The sequence below is a fragment of the Cyprinodon tularosa genome, unplaced genomic scaffold, assembly GCF_016077235.1.
Source record: "Cyprinodon tularosa strain WSP-4 unplaced genomic scaffold, ASM1607723v1 ctg210, whole genome shotgun sequence".
NCBI classification, from domain to species: domain Eukaryota; kingdom Metazoa; phylum Chordata; class Actinopteri; order Cyprinodontiformes; family Cyprinodontidae; genus Cyprinodon; species Cyprinodon tularosa.
The window spans coordinates 1,817,806-1,831,629 of record NW_024038779.1 but is presented as its reverse complement, the minus strand read 5'-3'; the positions used below and the strand labels follow the sequence as shown (position 1 = coordinate 1,831,629).

Here is a 13,824-nt window from a genome sequence, read left to right as displayed (position 1 = left end):
TGATAAATTGCAAGGGGAGGGTCATTAGATCCACATAACCTTCTCCCAGATTTTTGCATGTTCTGATGATCAGCATAGGTCCTGCACACACATGAAGGCATCAGGCTCGGACTGGTAATCTGTGATACCGGGCATTTGCCTGGTGAGCCGGTCCTAATTTCAGCGTGTGAGGGCCGTCCCTCCTTAAATCATACCAGCCCCAACACTAACTCGTAGGCCTAAGCACTTAGCTGTGACAGTAAATAACCCAAGGGGCTCAAGAAGTAATACAATGTTAACTACCTAAATGATGCATGCAATATATATAGCCCTTCCTTGTCATGCCCTTGTGACGGTTGGCATATGGTGTAATTTTCTATTTCTTCAAACAGTAAAATCCTTGCAACAAACTAAATTATAATAAAACTAAAATGCTTTCTTTAAACCAAACTAGGATGTTCCTCTAATATTGCGAATTTATGTGCGAATATTTAACAGAAATATGTTGCGGTGCATGATCGAGTTTTGCATCTAAGGGCTAACGTTTTCCGTCTTACGTGCATTTTTGCCAGGTGGGGATGTTTCGGAATCTGGCAGTTTAGGATGCTCGTCTATGGATAAAATATGGTTGAAATTGGGCAAGATTTCGTATATCCAGGTGATTTATGATTTTTTTTTGGTCTGGAAAACATGAGTCAGTGACATCTGGCAACCCTGCTGATGTGGTGAGTGGCGCTGGTTCATGGGAATACGGAAGCTGTGGATGTTGCTTCGGTTATATTTTCATTTCAGTGGATGGGCTAAAAATCATGGAAATGGGGTGGGGGGGTGTCCTTAAGTGGGCCGGTGTAGATGGAAAAATGCCAGGGCCGAAAAAATCTTTCCCAGTCCGAGCCTGGAAGGCATACATGCTAAATGGACGGACTAAGACTGCTATTTTGCTCATGTCACAGAGTAATTCCAGCTGTGTCTGGTTAGTATGTCAGTTTTGCTAATGCTGTGAAGTTTGCATGTTTCTTTGTACACACAAACCTTTTGTCGACTGAGGCCTTTTAAGAGAATGTCAAAATCTCTGATGTCTTGTTGTATAACACATACAACTGATGGGCACATAGTGACTCTCTTTATTAGAAAACTTTTTGCAGCAGACTGGACTATTCTGACGCACCCCCTAAAAGTTATTTGAAAGGACAAAATAACTAGCCACCATATCTTTAAAATGGGCATATCTTTAATCTGGCTTAAGCTTCAAGAATAAAATGGATCCAAATATTTGCCCTAGATTCAATCCAAGAATGAGATGGGTATTTGATTTGGATTGGTACCATCTACAATTTGTGTTCGTGATTGTACCTACTGTAAGTTCCTTCTCTGTATAAGCTGTCCAGGCCTGCGAATTACTATTCTTTATATTTATGCCGGGCAACTTTCCTCTCAATCGGTGCCACAGTGGCAGTTCTGTTCGCCCTCTTCCACCTCCTGACATCTTCCCATCAGAAACCCTTGGTCTGGGGAACAGAGGACAATGGGGTGACGGATGGGTTAAGGTCTCTGACATGGCAGTACAGCATGGAAGGTGTGTGCTGTAAATGGTGACAATGAGCACATTCAGGCAGACACAATACAGTGCTTGGGACTGCAAAGCCAGCGGCATCAGGCCGGCACAACCCCATCTACAGCCGTCGGCTGCACTGAGCTGGGGTAATCACCAAGTTCTGAACAACACTCCTATTGACTGTGACAGTTTAAAGGAAGGGGAATCACAAAGCAGAGGTGTAAAAATAGAAGATGCACGTGGTTAATGCAAGAATCACACGGGGAAGGGATGGAGGAAGCACAAAATGGGGCGTTTAAGAGAGAAAAGGCAAACAATAAGGCAGACGAGCATGAAAAAAGACACAATTAGAGCAAGAGAGGATCATCTCCTCCTGAGTCATCCCATCTCCTGGCTGCAAGTCCCACCCGGTCACCACGTGTTGCCGGCCTGCATGGATTCATACTCCCCTCTGCCTGCCTTCTGATCAGCAGCCCAGCCATCCGCTCATTCTCGAGTGCCGGCTCGACCCTGTGCTGAGCGTGTTTATTTTAGAACGTGTGACTCACACTTCCTGCACTCTCTGCCAGTAAGGCAAATCTCTATGGAACAGCAGGACCTCCGCTCATTCTCAATTCTCCCTTTCTTTCTCTTTCTGTTTCTCTAACTCTCCTTTCTCACTCTCTGTGGCGTTGCAGTGCTGGTAGGCCCAGCCCAGGGGGCTCCTGCATTATAGTCTGAACGGATCCCACTCTGGAATTCATTTACAGATGTGGCACACTGGATGAAACTGGGAGGTTTTGCACGCTTGATGAATGTTTTGTCAAATTTGAAGAGAGCTCTAGAGTTTCATTTAGCGCCACAGTAGGACATTTCACTGATAAGGAGGTGATGATGACTTGCAAGGAAGTGCCTCCAGGTTGTTTGTTGGAGGGGAAAACCCTGTGCAAGACCTGTTTGTTATCTAGTCTGTGGGCATTGTGCCAGAGCAGCGAAATGTGTTCACAGACGATCCTGCTCCATATGAGTGCTGATGGCAAATGATAATATTACTGCAGTAGTTTAGTAATCAGGGTAATTTTCCTTCAGACCGTCCACTGTAGTCTCGTATGAAGCTTCTTCTCCTCGTTGACACATCTTCCTCCTCCTTGCATATTTATACAGTAGAAACATTCATTCAGTGTCCTCCCTTCTCCTTCTTTCTCCATCCCTCCTTTTTTGCCTCTCTCTCCCTCTCTCTCGGCAACACACCCACTCAAGCAGTCATATCCGCTCGCACTCTCTGGCTCTCCCTGCTTGTCTCACAGTGTCTGTGAAGCGTCTCTGAGGGGGAAGACCGGTCTGCTCTGTCAGGTAATCTAAACTCTCTTTCACTCTGTGCTCTTCTCATTCTGTTTTGTTGTTCTATTTTGCATAAACCATCTTGAAACTGCAACTACTCATATAATCCAAAGATTTAATAGAAATATGTGGGTTTATTAATTTAATGGTTGACGTTTAATTCAGTGTTTTTGCAGTGGTGTCTGAGTCTTTTAAAAGGAGACTCTAAATGTTGATTTTGCTCGGCAAGGGTATAAATTCACTGATTTCAACATTTTGGGGTAAAGTTACAAAACTGAGCATGTGTTAAGTGACAGATTTGTATCCTCTTCAAATATTTTACATTTACATTACAGTCTTTGAAATTGTGACATTATTTGGTAAATCATGGTTAAGAAGTGAAAGGTGACAGAAAGTTCACCAAAACACTTCTCTTAATGTTTGCGTGTAGTTAAGAGATTGTTGGGGTTGAGAAAATGGGAAACCTTATCTGGTTTGTAGAATCTTTGTTTAAAAAAAGGGCTATAAAACATGTCCATAGATGTCCAGTGTTTGAATTTTTTATAACTTTTCTTAGACATTCTATGAGGCCGCAATGAGAAAACCGAGAAATCACTATTTGAACATTGTAAATTTACGAGTATGTAACCAAAAAGCAATAATAATTCTAATTCCAAGTGAATGGAGAGCATCTCCGGCTTTTACTCCTTCACAAATTTTAAACTGTTTATTTACCTGCAGTGCACAAAGTTGTGTCATTGGTCATAGCGAATCAGGCCACGGTTGAATGGTGTCAGTCTTATCGGAGCTCTGTGAAATCCCTCTCTACATCCTTTGGCCTGCAAGGCACAGCAAACACAGTGCAATCCCAGACAGAGGTTGTGAGCGAGGGCTCTGGTATGTGAGGTTTGTCAGATGCAGTGATATCCCTTTCTGGATGTGAGGCGCAGCCTTTAGGGTTTTCTGGCCTGTTTTGTTGGTGGGTTTTGATTCTGAAGAGCTCTTTTGGATTTTGTGTCTGGGTTTCACTTTGGACTACGGATGCACAAATTCCACATAGTTCACTCTCATTCTGATACTTCAATTTGGAAATCTGCAGAACCTGAAACATTCCTGATAACAGAGCTCTGTTTGCTTTAATGTTTTCATTGTCACATTTCTTAAGAGACTGTCAGAAACTACTTTCTATAAGGAAGTACAATAAGTATGAATGTAGATGTATATTCCAAAAGGCAACTGTAAATCATGTAAATACGATAAATTACATACTAAAAACAATCATGGAGCTGTAAACAGCTTATATTGACTATATTTATTAAGTCAAAAACGGATTCACATAAAAGTAAGCTTCTCTGCTGTTCAATAGATTTAACTAAACATTTTCATCGATATTCAATCTAGATTTTTTTTGGTATAGGGAACAATACCTTTGATAATATTGGCAAAGTGCATTACTAGCCTTTAGTGGGTGTGATTTTTAATGTTTTATTGGTTTTCAAGTTGGGAATTCTGAAAAACCTCATGTACAGTATCAAGAGTTGCTTACTGTAATTGGGACCGTGGTTCTGTCTTTGCTCTGATTGGAAGGCCAAAGTCAGAGGTCATGCCAGCGTTCTATTGCATGGTGAACGAAACCGTTCTCCACCTCACTTCCTGCTGCCAGTGTGCGTAATGTGGTCGGAGAGGATGCTGGGAGATAAATTTAGATCTCCAGCTCCCTCTCCATCTGCCGTTGCTTCAGAGTAGGAATGGTTTCCATGGGAACTTACACCAGGCTACTGCCAGTAGGAGAGAAAAAGAAGCAGAGTGTGTTTGTTTTGTGCAGCTTGTTTATTTTGTTGATTTATTTGTTTTTAATTGGAGTTTTTTGTTGTTGAAAATATTCATAAAATGTAGATTTGATTTCAGATTTAGGCACATTATTGATTGGATGTTAAATTTATAGATACTGCGCAGGTTCGGCCAGGGTCTAGCACTGATTTTCCCTTTAACAGCAATGTTAGTTTCTAAACAACCTACCTATCTTTTCTCCTTACTCAATAATGCATTAAAAGTAAGAACTGTCATCATTTATTTGCCTAGAAATGCATCAGTCAGTTGCAGTTGTGTTGATGCATTTTTTGCATGGAATAAAAAAAAAAACAGGCAAGGGTTTGGGTGACATGATTAATGATTAGATCAAAACTGTTAAACTTATCGACCAACCTGCAGCATTAAAGTATTAGTATTATGCAGTATTAAAGTCTTTAAGGAGAAAAGTTTACAATTTAACCAGAAATCTGTTTTGTTGCCTATCTTAGGACTACTACATGAAAATAATGACAAGACTATTTTAAGCATATTTATTTATTTAGTTAATGTGTAAATTAATCAGAAGAAATACGGGTAAATAATACAGTAACATGGAGATGACTAATCAGGCTTTTCCTGCTTAACACAGGTTTTTTTTATTAGTTTTTGTTTTTTTTGTTTTTACTTGCTAACCCTAATTTGAACCCAATTTCTTTTTTTTTTCTAAGGACTGATACTAGTCAATATTTATTTTAAAGGTAAACTTTTGTTATAAAACATCAAACGAAGGACAAACTGGTTTTTACTCAATTCATAAACGTCATATCTGGTTACTTATGCATTCATAGACAGAACATGCTTAGAGTTCTTAATTCTGATGTTTATCTCACATAGAAAATAAATCAGATTCATCATTATTCAACCAGTGAATCACTGATCATAGTTAATCGATGGAAATTAGAATATTAATAATGCATTTCTAAATGGATTATCCTACAACCAAGACATTTGCATCCCTTTTTTATGCCTATTTTAAAGCTCAGAATTACTCAGCCAAAAATATATAAAGTGGCTTAAACATGTAGTACTAATAGTACTAATAGTTCTAATAGTACTAAGTCAGTTTACTGTAAAAACACTTTCTGCAAAGCAAAGCCAACAGAGATAAATGTTTTATAGATTTTGCAGCTTTAGAAATGCTGGGGAACTCACCAGATCCAGTAAACTTGTTGTCAGGAGACAGTGTTTGATGTGCATGACGACACACGTGTAGGAGATGCATTGTGAGCCCCCTCCATGTGTCAGGGGCTCCCTTGGGTGCCTGCTTCACAGCCCATTAATGCTGACGAAATCACTTTGTTTGCCATGCACACACTCATCTTTCATTCTGTCTTCTCGTGTCTGCCGACGAGTCATTAGTCACATTTCGGACGGAGACACCAGAAACAAGTTTGAACATCGATTACTTAACAAGCTGTGACACAGTTAGTCTGAATTAACCTAAACTAAGCAGGATTTAAATCTGTGAAACAGATGTATCCCCCTCCCCACACACAAACTCACACACCTCAGCCTAAAAATAGCACCAGGAACGCCCTTTTTCATCTCACACCAGTAACAGAAGGCTTGTGTGTCTCATTCTAATATAATTTTTAGCCATAAGTGAATAATTTAAGCCATAATTCTTTGTAGTTTATTGTAACAGGATTCTTTTTTGGGATGTCGGCTTTGTTGAACGAGGTCTATGACAAAGGAAACCCCCTGACTAAAATCAGGGTAAGCCTCCTCAGGGCAGTGGCCAATCACCTTCACTGAAACAGATTTGAGGGCTTTGTGCATGCCTTTGTTCCAGTTGCACTTCTACTGTACACTATATTTGTGCTTAGGGGTGTGCATACTTTGTCTTAAAGTAGGCTATGCTCTGGCATTCCTTTGGCATATTCTTCTGGCACATCTCCGACTGTGTGTTTCCTCATGCTGACCTTGCAGTCTAGACTCTGATGAATAATGGAATCACCACTCTTCCTCAACCTTCTTAAAAATCTTCTAATTGCCCTGTTTAAGGGCGGCCTTAATAGCCGGTCCTGAGATCATTAAACCTAAACTCTGTTAACAATCATGTGAACTGAGACATTTGTTACAGAGGATGTTGAGGAGGAGTGTGTGTTTTTCTCTTTGTCTTGTCTCAACTATTTATATCCAGGACATCACTTTTATCTCATTTTTGCCCACTTTTCCTACCAACACTGTTCCTTCCCATTATTTTATGGCTGGCCAGTTTCCGTTTTCTAAAACTGGACAGCCTTTTCTGTCTGCCTACAGACAGATTCTCTTGTTAATATACAAAAACAAGCCTCATGGTCTATGTACTATATTCTTTCAAATATCTTTCTGAAGGAATAACTTGTTTCTACTAGATAAAAAAATCTCTATATTTAATTTGAAGAAGCAAAGATATTCTCTGCATCTCTCAGTATCAAATGAATCTAGCCTCCATCAAACAAGAGATCAAATCCACATTAAGAATGATGGCTACTATAATTGGAGTGTAGTTCTAGTGTCAACCTAATGAAATTTTATGTTAACTTTAAGTAAAAAGAAGTACTAACGTCAGCATTGGAATTACTTAAAGGTATAGTGGAGGATGTTCTTTTTCCCGGGTGGATCACCTAATAAGTGGTCATCCTAGTTGTCAATCATTCTGGTGATATCTTTAATTAAGGCTGTCCTATGTGTTCGTCCCCATTTTCACCTACCAGTGGTGAGTCTTACATAGTGAAAAAATTGCAAATCTTCTTTTGGAAAGTAAGATTAAATGAGCGATGCAAACAGAAACGTTCAAATATAGCATGCAAAAGGAGAAATAGGCTCATTCATGCTCTTGCTCTTGTTTAATAGGCGTTCCCTTTCGGGAACAGGTACAGGGCTGTGCATGTGCATTTAATTTCTAAAGTGGAGAGGGCGGGTCTTTTAAAAGATTAATGAAAATCCTCCTCTATAACTTTAACATCCTCCCTCTGTAGCTCACGGAAAGTTCTATGAATTAGAAGTTAATTTTCAAAATATAATCTGAGCTGTTTTAAGTGTTTCTTTTATCTTAGTCTTTTTTTTTTAATTAAGCAAGGTGTTTCTTAACCTGGAAGTCTGGGTTTTTTTTTTTTTTTTTTATAAGGGGAAGAGTTTGGAGTGGGTAAATAGAGAAGAGATGCTCAGACTTCCCGATCCACACATACCTCCTCCAGCTGCTCTGGGGGTACCTCAAGGCGATACCAGGCCAGCTCAGAGACATAGTCCCTCCAGCGTGTCTTGGGCCTTCCACGAGGCCCCCTCCGAATGAGACATGCCTGGAACATCTCCAGAGGGAGGTGACCAGGAGGCATCCGAAACAGATGCCCTAGCCACCTCAGCTGGCTCCTTTCGACATGGAGGAGCAATGACTCTACTCTGAGCTCCTCCCGGGTAACTGAGCTCCTCACCCGATCTCGAAGGGTGTGCCCAGCCACCCTGCGAAGGAAACTCATTTCGTGATCTTGTCCTTTCGCTCTTTACCCTGATCTCATATCCATAGGTGAGGGTGGGAACTAGAGACTGACACGGGAGTGGATTTTCACTCCTGTCCCGTCCCCCTCCCACAGAAAAAAATTGTGTCCCGTCCCGATCCCGGGCCAGAGTAGAAATCTAAATCCTGTCCCATCCCACTCCTGGTGAAATTACTCCCACGCCCATCCCGCTCCCATTAAGAATGACTCCCGCTCCTGCACCACTCCCATTCTTGTTGTCTTCAATAAGATTTCTGCCAATACATTGAATCTGAATTTCTATGAAGGGTCAGTTAAGTTCCTGTTTCTAACTGTAGTAACTTTTGGTCCCTCCACTGTTGTTTTTGAGCGCGGGTGAAAAACTCAGAGCGGAAGCACTGTTGGTTTTTGGGTCGTGTAGTTTTTTTGACTCGCATTATAGTGTAGGCTTTAAGGAAAAAAACTACAAAACGGCGGCGCCAGTACTGGATTTTTTTTCTTTCTATTTTATTTTATTTTTTGGCATTGATCCTTGTTTTTTTTAGTTAATATTGGTTTGCTCCCGCTCCCGTCTGCTAACGTTAATGTTTAATCCTGTACCGCCCCAATCGCGTGATCGTTACTAATACTGACTCCCATCCCACGGGAATCCCACAGGAATCCCGTGACCCGTGGGATTCCCAAAAAAATGTCAGTCTCTAGTGGGAACGTAGATCGTTCGGAAAATCCAGAGCTTTGTCCCCCCACTCAGCTCCCTCTTCACCACGACACCCCGATACAGCGACCGCATCACTGCCGATGCTGCACCGATCCTTCTTTCCGTCATGACCTTATCTTGTAATTGAAAATAGGATGATCTATAGCCTGGCCTGAACTGGTCCTGCAAAGGACTTTATGACTATATTCACCTGATGTTCCCACTTTTTTCTCTTGATGTTTTTCTCTTAATTTACCACTTAATTCTCATAATATTGGACTGAACTGATTAAATCTTTTCTCCACACTTTCTGTTTCACATAGATTTTTTAAAGCTTTTTCTTTGTAAAACTTCCAGACAATAAACAACTTAAGTAGTTTATTCTAGTGTGTCTTAAATAATATTGTGTTTTCGTTAGCTAGTTTCCCCATGGGATTCACATTAAGCAGGAGTTTACAGCGTTTTACTATAAAAAGCTCCGTAAATTTCAATGAAGCACCCGAATTAGACATCCTTTCTTATTGGCAATCTCTTTCTATAGCTCCTCTCTGCCACATTCAATATGGTGGTTACGTCTGCGTTCAGGCCAGTGCCCAAAGAGGCATATATGTATTCATGTCTCTGGTTTCACATTCAAGGTTCCAAACGTTTTATCAACCCGGTGAATATTTAGTTGACCTTGGAGGTTAACAATTATAATAAGATTGGGCTAGTTAAAGCTAGAAAAATTATCCAGCTGACAACTCTGACATACGAGTACAGTCTACCCATGAACTGCATTGAAATGAGATTAATTAAAGCAAGCAAAAGGGGAAAAACTACTTTAAGTTTCTAAACTACATGGCAATTTTACATATTCCTACCACTTTAGATGTCTTAAATCAAATGTGCAACCTCTAAGGTGGTTAACAGGTGACAGGTGGTTCGCTGTCATTTTAGCTGGTAAGCGGCTATCACTGATAAAGAGCAGTAGGACGGTTTATTCTTAGCCCAGTTTGTACATAAGAGCAGATATTTGCTCAATTTTTTTTTTTTATTTTACATAGATTAATATACAGAAATAGAAGCTCTTATCAGATTGATATTATGGGCAGTGCACCTTCTCTAGATTCTTATTCTACTCTCACTTTTAATTACAGGCATATTTTCTTTTAGCGATTTGTACTGTTTAGAAAAATAAATGCAGTAAAGCTGCAAAACAACAGTAAATTGTGCATGAAGAAGCAGTAAAAAAGGCACCAGCAATCATGTTAATGTCAGAACTTTTTGGAAAACACAATTTCTCTATTATGCAACCTACAGTGGTGAAAGCAGTCTACAATTCCTCATCACTTTCAATATAACTATTTACAACTATTATCCAATAATGTGTTTCGGTGTTTTCGCATGTCTACTATGTTTTAAAGCCACACAACACAACAGATTGTATTGCTGCCAATAAGCAGTTAACTTTACTTTGGTAAATTCTCGTTTATGCTTGACCTGTCCCAGAAGTCCGTACGGTGCCGCGTTGCAGAATTATGTCGTATAAGCATCTATATCCCTCCACATGGCTTTTGTGCAACCTGATTTTCCCCCGCCTCCAAAAATTTGTAAAAGCTAGTTTATGCTTATTGCAACATTGCGCAATGAAACATGCATAATGTTTCATTGCACAAAGTTGGCAACAACAAAGTTTGCAGCATTTTATTCTCTGTTTAGCTTTCTCCCACAGTACATTATATTCTGTCGCACTCTAGGAGAGCGAGCTAAAGCAAGAGCTACAACACCACATACATGTTGACGAGGAAAAGGCAATTGTTTTCTACTGTATGTTTTCAGTGGCTATTTATGACATCCAAATGTAATAGTAATTCCTTTTTAGGAGATGTTAAATCTGTTAATCACAGTGATTCTTTTTGTCCAAATCCTAACATTTTAATTGACGCTTATATATGTGAACCCACTCCGGAAGGAGCTTTTGCTTTTACTTGATGGTTTTCAGCACGGAATTGTCTGCTAGTTATTAAATTTTTCTAGAAGCGCTGTGTGGAATAATCAGGATGCGCAACAGCTGCGCAGAAGGTCATGCATGCTGGAAAGACGGATATTGGCTGCTCTTTGTACGGACCGTTTATGCAGATTCGTCAGCATATCTGAACTGTAACTACCGTATGTAGACTGTTCCTCGTGGAAAAATATGGCGGACTGGCGGGTTCGCTAACAAAGTACCTATAGACATCTATAGAGTGTCTCATTTATGTGTGGAATATATATACTTATTGGGTGTGACTCAATTGTAGGAAGTTAATAGAGTTGGCCCACCTTCAAAAACAGACTACTACCATGGCTACACCCCAGTTTGTCCATTTTGCTACAGTTTATCTGTTGTTTTTCCTTATTTGAGATGCATAATTAATAGTCCTATTTAACTATTCTCTGTCTTTCTGACTTTTTTTTACTGATGCAGGTTTTCTAGTCCAGGAGAATAACGTGGCCCTCATTCAAATACCCCAAGATAAAAACAGCTGTGGGAGCCATCAAACTGTGTAGGAGGGAAAAAGAAAACACAGAAGTGAAATTTAATGGTGTTTCGGTTTGTTGTACTGCGTAATGGCCCAGTGTTGTTGCTGAAAATCTGCTGTAATGAAAGGCTGCCCTGCTTTAAAGAAACACAAGCTGGACAGTTGATTGGCCCTCATCAGGATTGTGGGAAAAATGTAGAGACTGAGGCAAGAATCTGTCAAATTGTTGTCAAGAGGAAAGGTGATTCTTTTTCTTATTTATTCATTTTTTCCACAGGCTTTAATGAAGGCTGACTGTGTTGTGTTTTTCTCATTGTAAAAGCTGTCATTACTGCCGGCACTGTAAGCTGCAGTCATCTCTTGGTTCTGATTATTTAGGCACTATCTCATCATTTGCATCTCTTTCTTTTCTTCTTTTCCTCTGCCATACACATCACTGTAAAATTTTCCAAGAAAGCTCTGCATGTTTTTGACGCCATTCGTCCCGTGTAAATATTCCCTCACTGCAGAGATCTGCAACTATAAAAGGAACACACAAGGCATCCTCCTTTTACCAAGCGATAATCTACAATGTCTGAAAGGGTTAGAGAGCTGAAGTGTGTCACAGTAAGCGAATGATATTCTGGATGAGCCCCTGTTGAGAGTCTTTCAGCAGTCAAGTATAGCTGCTAACTAAAAATGTTATGTTTGGCTCTGTCCGTTCCCCTCAATATTCTTTTTTGGCCATAGTTCAAGAATCCGTTGTTCATAGTTGAGTCTGTGTGCAGCCTTTGTCGCAATTTAGGAAATATTACAACACATAGATCTTGATAAAGAATGAGATTTCTCTCCAGCCTCATCTCTGAGTCCCTGTGATCAGCTATTCTTAGCTCCTCGTAAACACAGCTCTCTAGTAGTGTCTAAGTGGGAAATATTACAATAGATCCATCTTGTTAAAAGATTTTCCAGGGATCCTAACACAGTCTGGCTGCAGTAGTGTGAGAAAGGAGGTGGTGCTCAGCAGCTCTAAATCTAGGCAGCAGCCCAGACCATTTACCTCCCTCTGCTTTGCTGCCAGATCAGATAAGCATAGACAGTATTTGCAACATTTGTTTTGACTCTTCGCCATCCTACTGGGGACCTTGCTTTTGGCCCCCATATTGTAGATTTTGCCTGGCTGGTCTTAGGCTTCCATGACTCCTACACATTGGCCTGCTCATTAGTCAAACATGATACTTTTAACTTAAAAGCTCTTTAACTATTAACTGTTATGGAAGTCTAGAGATATGCACACGGGTCCTGTGCATTTTTATTTCTAAGTCAAGATCATAGGTCTTAAAATATAAAAGTTCTTTATTGGTTTAATGTTACTTTTGTTTTGTTTTGTTTTGACAAATGAAGTGGTGCTTCCTAAAGCTGTTTTGAAAATAAAGGTTTGAGCTGATTAACCCATATATTGCTGCTGAGAAATGACTTTCTATTTTAAGTGCTGTAAGACAGCACATCTCATCTTTAATATCAGAATTTTCATTCTGATTAGCCAGTTTTGTCAAAACATATACCTTTGAAAAGAGTATAGCCTTTAGGATTAAACATTCTTCTCCTCAAGCTTACATCTCTGTTTTAAAAAATTGTTTTGTTAAAATTTCCCGTGTTGTTTTGGTCATGGTTTTGGATCTTCAGCCTTTTGATAACACATTTTCAGTTTCTAGCAGATGCTACCTAATTCTGATTTAGAATGTCCTGATACTTCAAAAAACGTATGACTTGCACACTAACAGAGTTTTAGCACATTTTTCTATTAAGAGGCCCACAGGATATTGGTAACCCCAACATGTTTAACAATGGGGATGCTTACATTTACAGGCTCTTTTTTATTGTAACAAACCTAACTCCTAACTAGCTTAGAATTCTATGTACCGGTATGTGTGTAGTAGAATCATTATATATATATAGTTTTGTTCTTCTCTGACTTCCCTACCAAATAACAGTTTGTAATTTTCATAAGATCAATGTTCATTTGATCAAATTTATTTATTCATATTCATTCTTGCTGAAGCCACTGTTATGTGCAGTTCCCTGATAATGAGCTGAAGGGAATCAAGCCCTGCCGTTGGTGTAGATCCTTGGTCCTTGAATTAGGTGCAATTATACCTTTTTCCTAAAACAGTTCCAGCCCTCATCCAATGTTTTTAGGATTGTTGCCTTGCAGTATGAAGATCCTTGGTTTCAATCCCATCCATGAATCCCATCCTATCTTCCTCTGATTCCAGAAATGTGTGTTAGGAGTCTCTTACTTGCCTTAAGTTATCAGTGTGTGTCTACATTGTTTTGTTTATTTTCTGTTTTTCCCTGTTGTCCAGTAAGGGTGTTCATATATTCAATGCTTGATATATACATCAGTCCCTCTCTGGGTTGCTGAGAATGAGATTCTTTAACTAAGGTCTATTGTCTATTCTCTCTGTGCATGTGTAAGTTCTCTGTAGGTAGTCTGGTTTCCTC

The 13,824-nt window shown here is 39.7% G+C and overlaps 1 protein-coding gene across 2 annotated transcripts in view; it reads left to right on the top strand.

The window, feature by feature from the left end:
- LOC119783739 (transcription factor HIVEP3) overlaps positions 1-13,824 on the top strand; it is a 70,847-nt gene that overhangs the window by 26,756 nt on the left and 30,267 nt on the right. Inside the window, exon 1 of one of the 2 annotated variants that reach the window (XM_038285388.1) lies at positions 2,713-2,866. The exons of the other annotated variant lie outside the window; for it this stretch is intronic. The gene's annotated coding sequence lies outside the window, so the exon portion shown is untranslated. Of the gene's footprint in view, positions 1-2,712; positions 2,867-13,824 lie in introns of those variants that run through there. 2 annotated transcript variants of the gene reach the window in all.